This window comes from Anthonomus grandis, chromosome 13, assembly GCF_022605725.1.
Source record: "Anthonomus grandis grandis chromosome 13, icAntGran1.3, whole genome shotgun sequence".
Taxonomy (NCBI): Eukaryota; Metazoa; Arthropoda; class Insecta; order Coleoptera; family Curculionidae; genus Anthonomus; species Anthonomus grandis.
The window spans coordinates 14,611,549-14,625,981 of record NC_065558.1 but is presented as its reverse complement, the minus strand read 5'-3'; positions in this window follow the sequence as shown (position 1 = coordinate 14,625,981).

Genomic DNA, 14,433 nt, shown 5'->3' with positions numbered 1-14,433 from the left:
ATTATATGGAATTTCAGTGTATGATATACACACAGTTTAATAATGGATTGTGCTAGTATAACTGTGAATTAATAGAACGGAAAATGAGTAAATCCATCTATCCATTCTCACAAAAGGTAAAGAGGTTTTAAATCATTTCGAATACTATAAGAAGCCTTTAAAATTGCTTGTAAATAAAATGTCATTGTGAGTAATTTGAAAGATCTAGTTTAGAGGTTAGGTTTAATAGGTGGGTGTAATGATTTTACTACGAATCACTGGTCTATTGTCACTTACCCTCAATTAGATACTTAGCTTTTCTCTATCCGTCTATCTATCTGTCTTTTAGAATTGTTATTTGTTTCTAGAATATAAATAAATTTGGGTTTTAATAGTTTTAAACATTAGCTGCATATAATTTACTATCGTTCCCAATTTGAAGTGCTCAATATCGAACAGAGTACACCGCAATAGTAGGCATAGCATGTTCTTCAATAAAATATATATATAAATAATATATATAAATCTGATAAAATAAGATGCTTTTGGGTTGCTTAAATACAAGTAGGCGTTTTAATGAAAAATAAACACATAAATAAAAAAGTTTTCACTGAAAAAAAAAAGGCTGCCATAACTAAAAACTTAGTAATAGTAGCCTGAAAGTGTGGATAACATAGAGGACAGGTCAACAAATTAGTTATAAGAGCAGGTATAAAATAGTACGAGGAACAGGACTTTTCTATTGTTACGGCAACTAAAACTATGTAGCTCTTTTAGAATTCCTTCCATGGTTTAGGTAACTAAATTTTTTGGTGATTTAAAATAAAGAACATTATTGCAGTACCCACAAATTTTATTAAAAATTTTAAGTTTGTTGGTTATAGAACTAAGTTTTTAAGGTATCATAAAGCAAAAAGTGGTTACAAAACCGGTAGGTTTTCTTCAGTGAAACTAATAAACTCAGTTTTCACAACTAGCTTTTCTGGGTTGTTTTAATCTTATTCTTCACATCAGCAACCAATAATTTTTGTTATGACAACTAATAACTACTTTTGTATGACGACCAATAATTTTGGTCACAATAACCTATAAATTTGTGTCATGATAACGAACTGTTTTTGTTCTAATAAAACAATTTTAGTCAAAAAATAGTTTTTGTTATGATAATCAATTATTTTGTTTGTGACAAGTCCAGTGCAAACTACGAGTCAAGCAAAATGTCTTTAAGCCTTTGTAAATATTTTGTGCACTTCATAATGAACAGATTTAAGTCCACAAATTCGTGAGCGTCTTTCCTCTATATCATGCAGGTCACAAAATGTATGCACACGTTTGACGACATTTTGCTTGCTTAGTTTAGACTCGTCTTAAACCAGAATACTATATTTTTACAATCATATCATAACAAAAATATTAATTGTTATACAAAAAAAAATAGATGGAAAAGTACTGGACTAAAATGATTATTAAAAAAACATTTATTCGAAAATTAAATACACAAAAATGCCCTTTTAACTAAAAATTTAAATATAAATAAAATCCTATTCAACTAAAAAGTAACTAAAAACATAGGTAACACCTCACTGTTGCCTCCTCCTCTCTGTTGAGATGCCAATCGCCAGTCACCCTACATAAACACTATTTAAAAATGGAATGCTATGAAAGTAATGCTATATTTGAAAAATCAGAGGTACATACCTACCTTCAAACGGATCTAAATAAGTTTCTAGACACCAACTTATTAGCTGGACTTTGTAACTATTATTGTCCATTTCAGTAAAGGTGATTTCTTATATTCACTATAAACGAAGGGTAATCGTATATGCGCAGAATACGAGATCATATAGGGTGACAAACGACCGCACCAAATAGCATTAGAGACATAGAGAAATGAATATTAAAAGAGAGTTCAAAAGGTAGCCTAATCTGATCATCAAGTTCTAAAGCTTAACCTAACAAATTTAGTTCGGTTAGACCGCATCGAGGGCCAACTTCTGTCATATTTGTCATTAGATTATCGATTTTCTTTCGTTCCTTGCCACCACCCACCTTCGCATCATCGTCGCCATTGCTTATTCCTTTTTATTTTGGCGTCCATTGGGTGTGTCCTTTTGTTTTTTTTTCTCACAAAAAAATAGTTCAAAATGTAGCTTAAAGTGTAATTTCATCATATAGAAGCTTTTTTGTTGTTTTATTGTGTGGTTTCAGATCCCTAGGATGGGGTAAGTGCAATTTTGGTACAAGGTGTTATTTATGTCAAGACCATTTTGATGATATTTCATTTACTAGTACTATACATACTCATTTAAGAAAGTGTGCTCTCCCAATTGCTGGCCCAAGTATTATTCAAAATGCCCCAGTACTGGTTGAGGCAGAAGTACCTTGGGAAGATACATTGACTTTATTACCTGCTATCCTAATCCAGCAATCTCAATATAATGTTTAGAATGAACATAATTATGCTAGACCACTTTTTACTAGGTCTGACGAAAGGTATCATCAGTGCTTTGCTGCTAGGAAGTACCAAAAGCACAATAAGTGAAACAACTTCCATTCTACCAGGTCACTACTCAAAGAGGTACCTCACCTCGATACGGTGGGAGTAAGATCCAGGGATTCTCCTTGAATATTTCAGAAAAAGGACCGATGACATCTAGAATTTAGGGTATACATCAGTGTTAACTAATTTTTAATATCATACTCTCCATTGCTCAGTGTTCCTTTTAAGAAATCACTCTTTGGACACACTGATAATATACATATAAATAAACATATAAACATATTATATATATCTATATATATATATATATATATATATATATATATATATATATATATAATATATATATATCCACACCGCTTTCTCTCATCGATAAGCGGTTGTTTTTATTTTTTACAAAGAAAAAAGTGCACGCTGCACTGATCAATTTTAAAGCGCTATTCGGCAGTTCAGTGGAGAAATTCATTTTTAAACACATTTTAAAACAGACCGGTTGCTTACAAAAAAAATCATTTTAAATGTGATTTCGAATTTTAAGACATGCTTTTGTTTTCAAGATTATCATAAGTGCCACATTTAAGTACTAAAAAATCTTTTATCGAAAGCATGCACGAGCAAGAACGACTGAACGAAATAGTTGATTGTGCCCTAGTTTTAACATGATCAACTAGAAGTACAATAATAATAATAATAATAAAATAAAATTAAATAATAAACGTATAAAAGAAAAATAACTGACGCACAAGTGCTTGTACGCGAATAAGGTGGCAAATTTAGGGTTTTGTCAAAATTCGGTGTATGCACTCAGTAATAAAAGTTAAATTCAGCATATAATTAAGTCAATTATTTATTATTCATTATACAGGTAGCACTATCCACAAACATAAATATTAAAGAACAAAAATATAACATAGAAGAAACAAAATAAAACTGTTCTCTGCTCTTTAAAATTATCCAGTGTTAAATTATAGTTTTAACAGTTTTCTGGTTTTCTATTCGCTTTAAGTGCTAAGGAAGCATATTATACAATTTTGGAGTATTTTAAGTTTTTTTACACATGAGTTTTATTAGTTGTTTTTAGATGTGCTGAAATTTCATCTTGTGTGGATATTTTGGATACTTTTTAAACTAATTTCCTAATTTTTAATATTTGTTAGTATCTTGGGATCGTATAACTGGCGAGGATCTAAGATTTTGGTTTCGAAAAAAAGTTTATTTGTTGGACAAATACTTTCTTTTTTAAGAATCATTTTTGCGTAGTCTCTAATTTTTTTAAATGACTTTTAGACTCTCCAACCTAGTACACCATATAATAAAAGACTTTAAACTAAGGACAAATGCAAAACATTTAGTTTTTTTAAATTTATAAAGTCTTTAAGGTAAATGAATTTTAGAAGAAGTCCCTGATTTTCTAAACTTATTCGTTAATATGTCTCATCTTGCTTAATTGTCAATTGCAATTACAAGGTAGTAATTAAAATTGACAGTTGATAGATGACGCTTCTGGAATTTCATGATTTCAACTTGTTTTGGGAGAAAATTCTTATGCTGCAAATGGCATATAGTTTATTTTTCTATATAACTTAAAACCACTTGTTCAACTCTAACAAATCACTTTCAATTTGAATTTTCATTAGTTGCCAAGATCTTGCTTTACAAAACAGTGCTTTTTAAGTTTATTAAGAAGTATGTTATGGCAAACTGTATCGAACGCTTTGGAAAGATCCATAAACAGGCATAGGCAAGTTTCACTATTGTCCATTACATCAGATATATGTGATGTTAAAAATCTAATTGCATCCTACGTGGATCTTCGCTCTTTAAACCCAAATTTTAAAGCAGAACATATATTTTGTTAAGAATCTAACATTTTTTTTTATAAGTTTTTCAAAATTTTTTTCAAAGACTGATAAAAGAGACAGGTAAGGAAAAAAGAGACTGGACAGAAAATAAGTATGGATCATTAAACGGTTACCAGTATTTGAAAAAAATATGCATAAAATTTGTTTCAAATATTCCAAAATTCAGGAGACATTTTCTAACGACCAGTGTCGAAGAATGGAATTCTGTGAAACCGTGTTGGAAAAAGAAATGTTTAAATTTTTTTAATAATTGCTTTTTCTACCCGTCTTATTAGTGCGACTAGCAATATTAAATGGCCTCCTAGATGTACAGTTATTCTTCAAGTTACAAACACGAATTTAGTAGGCCAACAAATTTGGAAGAGCGAGAGAAAATTGTTGAATGTGCCAATTTCATTTCTCCAAAAACTCCTTTCGAAGTAAAAAATGGCTTTTATGACAGGCTAACTTAATGTTTAGCCAAAGAAGAAGGGTCGGTTTGAGCCTTATTAAAAAGAGTACCGCACCGGTAGTACCTATTGCAGACATCTTAATAGGATTTTCTTTTTTTTTAGATCAATAAATGACAATTATGAAAAACTAGCTTTAATTTTCTCGTCATAGAGTAAAGTCTCATTATCGCTATATGATGATTTTAAATTCAAGAAAAAACTCCACAAAGAATTCATATTTAATTAAAACTGTCTCATAAGCGCCATCGATGGTGCGCTTCACCCACAAATTAAAGAACTAATTTTTGTTAAGTTTATTTTTGTATATTGTTTAAATTTTTTTACTTTTATTAAAGTTTATATCTTATTTTGGTCAGAATAACGCTTTAATTTTCATTATGAAATATGCAGCATAATAAAAATGTTGAGATTACGATTCTATGTGGGTTGTATACTGATATATGTATCAGAACAATATTTTAGAAAGGCCCAAACTTTCTCCTAATATTTTGCGAAATATCATTGCAAATAATACTACGCTTACCTGCTAACGTCGTATACTGAAAAACAACGACGTAGCAGGTCAGTGGCAGAGCGCACGAAATGCGTGCGTTCGAATTGCCATATTTTGGATTTAAAATTCCTCTTTACGCGTAATGATCGATTCCCCAACCTGTATATGTATAGTAGATATGTCCATGCTCCATATTATACGGCGATGTTCACTGGAATTGGAATACTGTGTAGGAAGTAGGTAAGAGTAAAAATAATAAAATTTAGATTAACTGGAATATTTCAAAGATTTTATCACTAGTCTTGATAAAATCTTATGTATGTATAATATGTATTTATAATAAGATCTTTTTCAATCCATCCCTGATATAAAATATAAGCTATTCATCAAGAAAGGAAGTGGAGGTAGGTATACTGGCGTAGACGCGGATCGTGCTTCTCGTTATTCTCGCCTCGCAAATTAATTATACTGTTTTCTTTAAATTTACACCGATACGGCGTAATATACCGGGGCACCGCACCTTTCTAATATTCTTTTCCAAGCCAATTTCGAATTAATCGAAATATGATTGAGGAATCGCCGCATACGACGGAAATTACCGTTCTCTGCTTGATCGACCAAGGATAATATACTACAGCATCTGGACGGTGTAATAAAAATTACTTCTATATATAATAGGTGTATGGGGGGGAAAATTAAAAAGAGTACCACCAGTAGTAACTACTGCAGGCATATTAATGGCATATTCTTTTTTTTTAGATCAATAAACGACAATGATGAAAATATTAGCTTTAATTTTCTGGTCATAGACTAAAGTCTCGTTATCGCTATATGATCATTTTAAATTCAAGAAAAAACTCCGCAAAGAATTCATATTTATTTAAAACTGTCTCATAAGCGTCCTCTATGCTGCACTTCACCCACAAATTCTGTAATCTATAACTTCATGATTTTCGCATAGAAAATATTGATAAATCATGATGCATTGTTCACGTTAACACGTATAGGTGGCGGCCGACTTTATCAGTTATTATGTATAAAAAAAATCGTTTTTCTTAGAGAAATAAGTATCCAGCAGTGATTAAGAGGATCCTCTATTGGGTTTTCTAAATCAAGAATTTAGTTTCGTTAATTAGGGCGACATCTGAGCATGCACGTAATTATGAAAGAATTTCAATAAAGACCATCGATTAGATCTCTGTAGTATAATATACGACTGCTTATTTCTATCAACCAGACACAGATGGCGGCATCAGTTAGTTCGATCATTTCTGTGTGGGTCATACGTAGAACGTTATACGTTAGAACTCACCCTTATTTCATCAAAAAATAAATCTATTATTATACTCTTCAGTTTTCGTTCATTCAATGGTCGTGTGCTTGGTCTATACTAGTACAGGTGGCGCTGTACGCAATATTTTGTATTATAAGATGAGTGTTCCAAGATTTTATATAATTTAAGAAGGGATTAGGTTGAAAATCGTCAACTCAGGGTATTGGAAACTGAGTATTTATATGACCGTTGGCATATTTATCGAAAATTTATATATGCTATGATATGTTTGATAGAAAAATGGATTTAATCATTTATTTAGGCCAAACTTTAGAGATTGGCGTACCGGCGACTGGTGTATTCATAGGTGTGGTTGGAGACAGCTGCAGTATTTCCAATTTTGAAGAATTGCTTTTTTTAGCAAATTTTCAAAGAATATTTGGTTTTGATCTGATAGACAGCCTAAAATAGTTTAGACGTCACTCGGTCACTCCTTTCGGATTTATGCTTACTGCCTTGTTGTTTGATGAAATGTAAAATTAATCATACCGATGCAAGGACTTCACATAAAACAGAAAAAGAGTAAATAGGGGTAGAACGTGTGACAATTGATAGGGAATGTTCGAATTGTCGACGCGCATCAGTTACTAGAATGTTTACCGATAGTTCAGAACTTTCATAGAGTCCCCCGAGATTTCTTACGAAACAAATAATTGAAACATCTCTCGTGATTAAAATATTCATTTTAGGTGTGACATTTAGATTCCGTAATATTTATTGGCTACAAAAAGGTTCTCTTTAGTTTTCATAAACATATATAGCTCTCATGAATTCATTGCATGTTGCATTTTAGCATTAAAAAAAAGAGTGTTTGTTTAATCCTACACATATACCATGCGTCATATGACCTAATTTTAACCCATAAAAACGGATTTTATTCTAAGAAATAGGAAAATATTGAAACACATTAGTCTTCAGACATTTCTGCATTGCCTTTCACACTCAGAAAAAAAAACACAATCACAGTCACCACAATCGGAAAAAAATCGTAACTTTCTTTTAGCGATCATGAACATCACTCTTTACTTCCAATTAGTACAACTTGCATTTCAATCATTGCTCGTTCAGCTTTTGATGTTTGAGATATCTAACACATCAGTCAATCTGAGATAGCTCTTATACTTTACTCCAGTACAAAATTGTCATTCACATCTTTTTCACGGTCATGTCATTGAAGCTACTAATAATTTCTACAAAATATAAGAAAAACTGCCCTTCAATAATGATTAGACTAATAAATCATTATCGAAGGGCAGTTTTTCTTATATTTTGTAGAAATTATTAGTAAGATAGATAATCATCAATGATAATCAACAATAAAAAGTTATGATAAATAAACAAAGAATTATTCTTAACTTTATAATGAAAGTCTATTTTTTTTAAATTTCTCTATCACGTATTAATATTAATGACATTTAAACTGGACCACCCTGTATATAGATAGGCACTAGTGTTAGACGCCACTAAAAAGCACCCGATTCCCGTCACCATTCGGCTATCTCCGACTGTCCCATTCGGATATTTAAATATTATGTGAATGGCGGGCAACCAACAAAAGAGCAATGTTTGCTGCTAGAAGCAACAGCTTCTGGCGATAAGAATAATTAATGTAAATAATAATTAATGGAATAATAATTTAATTAAAATAAAAAAATAGCGTTTCTGGAATAATAATAATTATTGATTCTTTAAATAAATTAAATATAAATATGTAAAGGATGCAAACAAGAAAATTGAATGATTAATTTTATACATAATACCCTAATGTAAGTATCAAAAAAATGCAGTTTGGTTGAACGATCCAATGGAATAGAAATTGAATTTTTTTTTTTGAATAAATATTTTGAAAAATTTCTTTGGGCGGACATGGATTTATTTAATTTTGATTGATTATTTAAAATTACTATAGTTTGTTTTTGAGAAAGTGTTATTTGAAAAATTAATTTTTCTACTACCTTATAAGAAAATTTTTAATTTTATTTCCCTGCATAATTGAATTTTTTTATTTGACTATATCTTGCTTATTATTTTTTATAAAATTAATTTTTTACATTAAATTGTGCTTATTAATGAGAATGAAAGTAGGAAATGAAGTACTGTAGGAGCAGTGTCATTTCCTCACTGTCGATGCTTTTGCTGGATCAAACTTCATCCACCTATGGAAATTATGCACTTTGCTCCCTTTTGTTATACAAATAACTATTAGTTTTTTAAGTTCTCTATATGTGGACATATCAAAAGGAAAAGCCCAACTTAAACAATAGGGTATTGTATATTTAGAAAAAATTAATAAATGGAAAACAAAATTTATAAAATATTGTAGTATTGTACTTTAATTTTAATCTTAAGTATATACATACTATTAATCTTTTCGAAATAAGTACCTATTTTTTTAAATAACTTTTATACCTAGGTAGAGAGGTAATTTTGGTAAGTGAAAACACAATGGATTTAATTAGTTATACTGTTATATAAATGTATCATATATTAAAAGTTTTATTTTATAAATGCTGCAAAGACATGTATATGACTGATTTGAAAAGAAACTTATTATTTTATGCTAAAATACTAATTTACAATTCGCAGTTTCGATTAATACTCATAAGAAGAAACTGCAAGAAACTTATGAGATAGGTAATGTTTTTTCAAATATTTGCCTAAAACTTACATAAAGAATTATAATACACATATACATACATATATACTTAAACCTATAAAAATATACCTACTATTATATAAAAAAAAACTGATAAATAGAAAAAAATATACAATTTATTATTTTTATTTACTGCTCCTTCTTCTTCTTTGATGGAAAATAAACTTGTTTGTCCATTTTTCATTTACTTGTATTTATTTGTCTTATTTATCTGTTCCATCATTGAAGTCAGTTGTCTCATGCACCTAGACATTTAAAGGTATATCTTATATAATGGTATACAAAGAAAACTTACTTATCATAAGTTTCATCATTTAAATATCTTAAAAAGTTTGATACACATTCAATTTCAATTTCTCTTGTTGATTGCTTGTTCAATCGTTGTACTGCTACTTGTTGATTTTCAGCCGTCTTCTTATTAACAAAAGTTTCAATATCTAGACTATGGCTAGCTTCAATATTATTGGAAGAACATTCCCCAAGGAGTTCACCGAAAACAGAATCGCTTCCCTTCCTTTGCTCACACACCATAATGAACAATTGAAATTGCTACAAATTACCTCTAAAATCGCTTTGATTGCAACAATATACTTTTTCAATCTTGTCTTCAATTGTCCTTGTGCGCACAAGTGCATAGTTTGTGCTTATTTTATGCTCTCTTAACCATTCCTCAAATCTTTCTTCGCTGAAAAAATGGAAAGTTGAGGACTCGTAAATGAGCTTGTAAATGAGTAAATGAACTTCAAGTCTTTGATAAGTCTCACAAGAATACTTAAGTCTCTTTGCATAAGGGACAAGAAATGTGTGACTTTGGGTTATCTGGGAGCTGCTTCTTATGAATAACTTTAATATGTTTGTTCTTAGCTGAAATGGGAGAAAACATTTTACTGCATAAGTGGCGCATATTTTTGTTGATAGTTTGGTCCACATTCTGATGGTTTTGAGTAGAGCCGTCCATCTTTACAGCTAAAATCGCTGAATTGAAATTAATACAGCTTTTCAGGTATTATTTTAAAACAATATAAGCAACAATATGGTCAATATTTCACCAAGAAACAAAGGAAAGTTCAGTATAATCGCAATAATCGATCAAATTAGTTAGAGCTTTTATGAAACGTTATGTTTACGAAAGTAAACCACCAACAAACGCAAAAAAAGCGGGAACATTCGTGTCGTTATTCTTGTCATTCACGTCAAACGATCGAATTTTTCTCCGAACATACACGATCACCGGCGGGAATCGGGTGCTTTTTAGTGGCGTCTACTAGTGTTGCCGCCGAGACGAGACGAGACGAGAGAAGACCCTCTCTCGTCTCCTCTTGTCGGACGAGAGAAAATTATTCTCTTGTCTCGACGAGAGGACGATATTCTCGTCCGAGAGAAGCCTTCTCTCGTCTCGTCTCTCGCTTCTCTCGTACCTCTCGTTAAAACATAACAAAAATACCAAAAAAATAAAGACAGGACGCTGATCTATACAGGGTGATTTAAAGGTAAGCGGCATCCTGTCGAGGGTGTAATCCTTGCATAAAAATAAGGAAAAAAAATTAATTTAATACTTTAATTCCCATCAAAGTATGATCAAATAGTAACCATCAAATATGATCAAAAAAACTCATATTTACCTTCAATATTACTAGAATATTTATAGAGAAGGCGGAATTGACCCGACTTAACAAATAAATAATCCCCTCATAAAACATGCATATATTATTCCTAATGGTTGATAGATGGTTCTGAACTTGGGGTTTTTCCGTCTTGCCCGCTTTGTCTTCTGAAACCGAGGTCTCTGAATCTAATAGGCTTTTGTCAAGCCGACAGGGTGTTTACGAAATTAGGTACATAAACCCACATTTTGTAAATAAAACACCTACATTTATTATTAGCGTATCGGTACAGAGTACTAAAAGTTATGCTTTTCATGTACCTATTTGAAAGATCATATAAAAATATTTTTTACGAGAGAGACCGAGAGAAAGGAGAATTTCTCGTCGAGAGAAGGTGTTTCTCTAATCTAGTCTCGTGTTTTAGTTCGAGAGAAATTTGTTCTCTCGTCTCGTCGAGAGAGGACGAGACAAGACGAGAGACGAGAATCTCTCGTCTCTTGCGGCAACACTAATAGGCACTAACCGTTTTTACAAAGAATAAAAAAAATATGCTTAGGCACTTCCAAATTACAACATAGGTACTCTTATTTGGCACTAAAACCTAATAAGGTATTGTCAAAATATTTGAAACGCTGACGTGTAGATAAATTTAGTTGTTTGATTTTTTTTCAATTTGACTAATTTAGTATTTAGTAATCTACACTCTCGCCTAGAAAGTTCTGAGCAAACCACTTCACACTTTCCTATTCAAATCGAAAAATGCTTTTAAAACCACTGGTTAGAGGTGTACGCCATTGTTTGTAGTACTTGATATTTCAGAGATTTATCATTTTAGCCATATACATTTAGTTGCAGTCACTCATTTATGTAAAAAAAAAGAAAATCATTCCACGTCGAATTCGCGAATTCACTAATGGTTATAGGTCTGAGCTTATTATTAAACAGCAAAGTTACTTTTAGGAAAGTGAATGCTCGCACTTGTAAGCAAATCATTAGTCCATATTTATGAAAAAAAGTTTTACCTTTTGCTTTCAAAAAATAAAGCAACTCCTTCAAAGTATATGCATAAAAAAAAAGTGAAGGAAAAGGTCTCGCTTCTGCAAAGTAAAAGGTGGTAACTTTTTCTTATTTATAAAAAGAAGCATTTGCTTAAAAACTAGAGGATTTGCTTCTAAAAAAAGGAATCTAGGTTACAGCAACTTTTCTCATTTTATCATTAGTTGTCCCGGCATCTTAGAGCCTGCATCCTAAAATTTGTGCATTTCATTCAATAAAATCTATTTGTAAGGGCTTGTTTAAGTGATCTTTGGTTGATTAGTCGCAGTATTGTGTTAGTTATGGCTAATGTGGTGCATTTACGTACAAGAAAATACTACAAACCAAGACGTACACCTCGTGAGTCAGATTTTAAGACTTTGTTTAGATTTGAGGAGGAAAATGTGGTGTGGTTGGCAAATTACTTTCTTGGCATGGATTTCGAATCTCGTGGAGCAGTCCAGTCACCTGTGCAGAAAATGAAAATATTTCTGCGGTATTGTGCGAACCCTGGATTTCAGAGCGGAATAGCTGAAGAATTGGGATGTTCGCAACCCACAGTGTCCAGAATATTTCATGACGTGCTAGAGCGAATTGTACAACAAGCCGGCAAATTTATCAGGTTCCCAAATACAGAAAATCAAATTATGCAGGCCAAAGAGAAATGGTTGACCAGGTTCCGTTTTCCCACAGCTATTGAAGTTATCGACTGCACTCATATTCGTCTTGATGGAAAACCAGCCGAATTTGGAGATGAATATGTAAATCGAACAGTTTTGCCAGTATTAATGTACAGGTTACATGCGACCCGAATTCTGTTATAACTAGTATAGATGAAAGTTGGCCTGGATCAGTCCATGATGCTCCTATATAGAAAAATTCGGCAATGTGTGAAATCATGAAAAAAACAAGAAACACTATTCTTCTAGGAGACAGCCCACGAGGAATATCAGAGAGTCTTTAACAGGCTGCTTACATCAGAGCGAGTTGTGATTGAGCATACATTTGGGCAAGTAAAGCGGTGATTTCCTATCCTGAAGTATGGATGCAGATTAAAACTGACCAGTATTCTAAAAGTTATAATTGCGTGTGCTGTGTTGCACAATATAGCTAAGCAATTAAGAGATGAAGATTTTCAAGAAAATGACGAAGAAGAAGAACAGGACTTGCCATTTATAGAGAATGACAAGATGCTATTCGCGCACAAGGAGGAATTAGCTCGTCTTATTACCAATAACAATATTGCTGTATAATTAGGATTAAAACTTTCATGTAATGCTATGTATATGTCGTTTACTTCAAACATACAAAGATGTATTTACTTAAACTAAAAATAAACTTACACGTTTGAACTGGAAAAAAACGTTTAATTATTTTTTTTGTTATAAATGATACATATTACATATACGTATATCTTTACAAGTTTTGGTAAATATTATCTCCAACAACAACATACTCTTGCGGGGCTTTTTCGTTTGATGCCTCGTTTAAATTTTTTAGCTTGGCAGAGTAATATTGTTGTTGGGGACGAGCAACTTTTAGTTGTTCAACTAAAACTAATCGTTGAAGCTGGGTTCTCGTTAACTGCCTCGTCTCGTCAGACTCTTGTTTGCCCGAAGCAAAGGTAGGCTTCGGAGGAATTTTTTTTGCAGCAACCTCTTCAACCGATGTGTAGGATCGCTTTTTGTTAGCTACTACTTGAGGCATAATCATCTGATGAGCATCGTTTTCCACCATAATGTCATCCTTTGAAGTAGGTAAAGAAGGTTGACTTGCCACGTTAATTGCAAGAGCCCCTAATAAAAATATACATGCATCATAAGTACCTACGAGATAATAATAAAGACCTGAATCTATTTCTCACCTGTACCCGACTTAGTACAGGATTTATGTCCGCATCCATAGCATTTAACATAACTTTCTCACAGGACAAAAGACGAATGGGCTTGTTCCCTGTTTTATTTTTGTCAGTTTTATTTTTCATTCGCGTTCTCTTTTTTTTTCACTTTTTTCATAAAAGCTTTAATATCCATCTCCTTGCCAAATAAAGTAACGTATTTCTTAACGATATCAGTTAATGCAGCAGTTTTCTTTTTTGTCATCGCTGGAACTTGAAATTTCTCGAGAATCTCCAGAAATGCTTGGACTTTTTTAGCGATAAACATCATCTCGTTAGGGGCATCTTCGGTAACTTCCTGTTCACTATCGATGTCAGACATTTTAATTATTTTATTCACTTTAAAATAGCTGCACAAATAAGTTAGATGGATCTTCTTTACATCAATTTGACGCGCGAACTGCTTTTGATTATGAAACAAATAAGATCAACCCCATCAGTTACAAACCACATACGCGTTGACTGCACGCTGCAAGTCATGTCTTGTCGAAATCGCTAATCTCTGTACCTTTTACTTTATTTTCCCGAAGCATTTGCTTGCAAGGACGAGGTAGAGATTATGAATACGAATTAGAGCAAAACCTTTTACTTCTACCTTTTGCTTGTACCTTTTCAAAGTAAA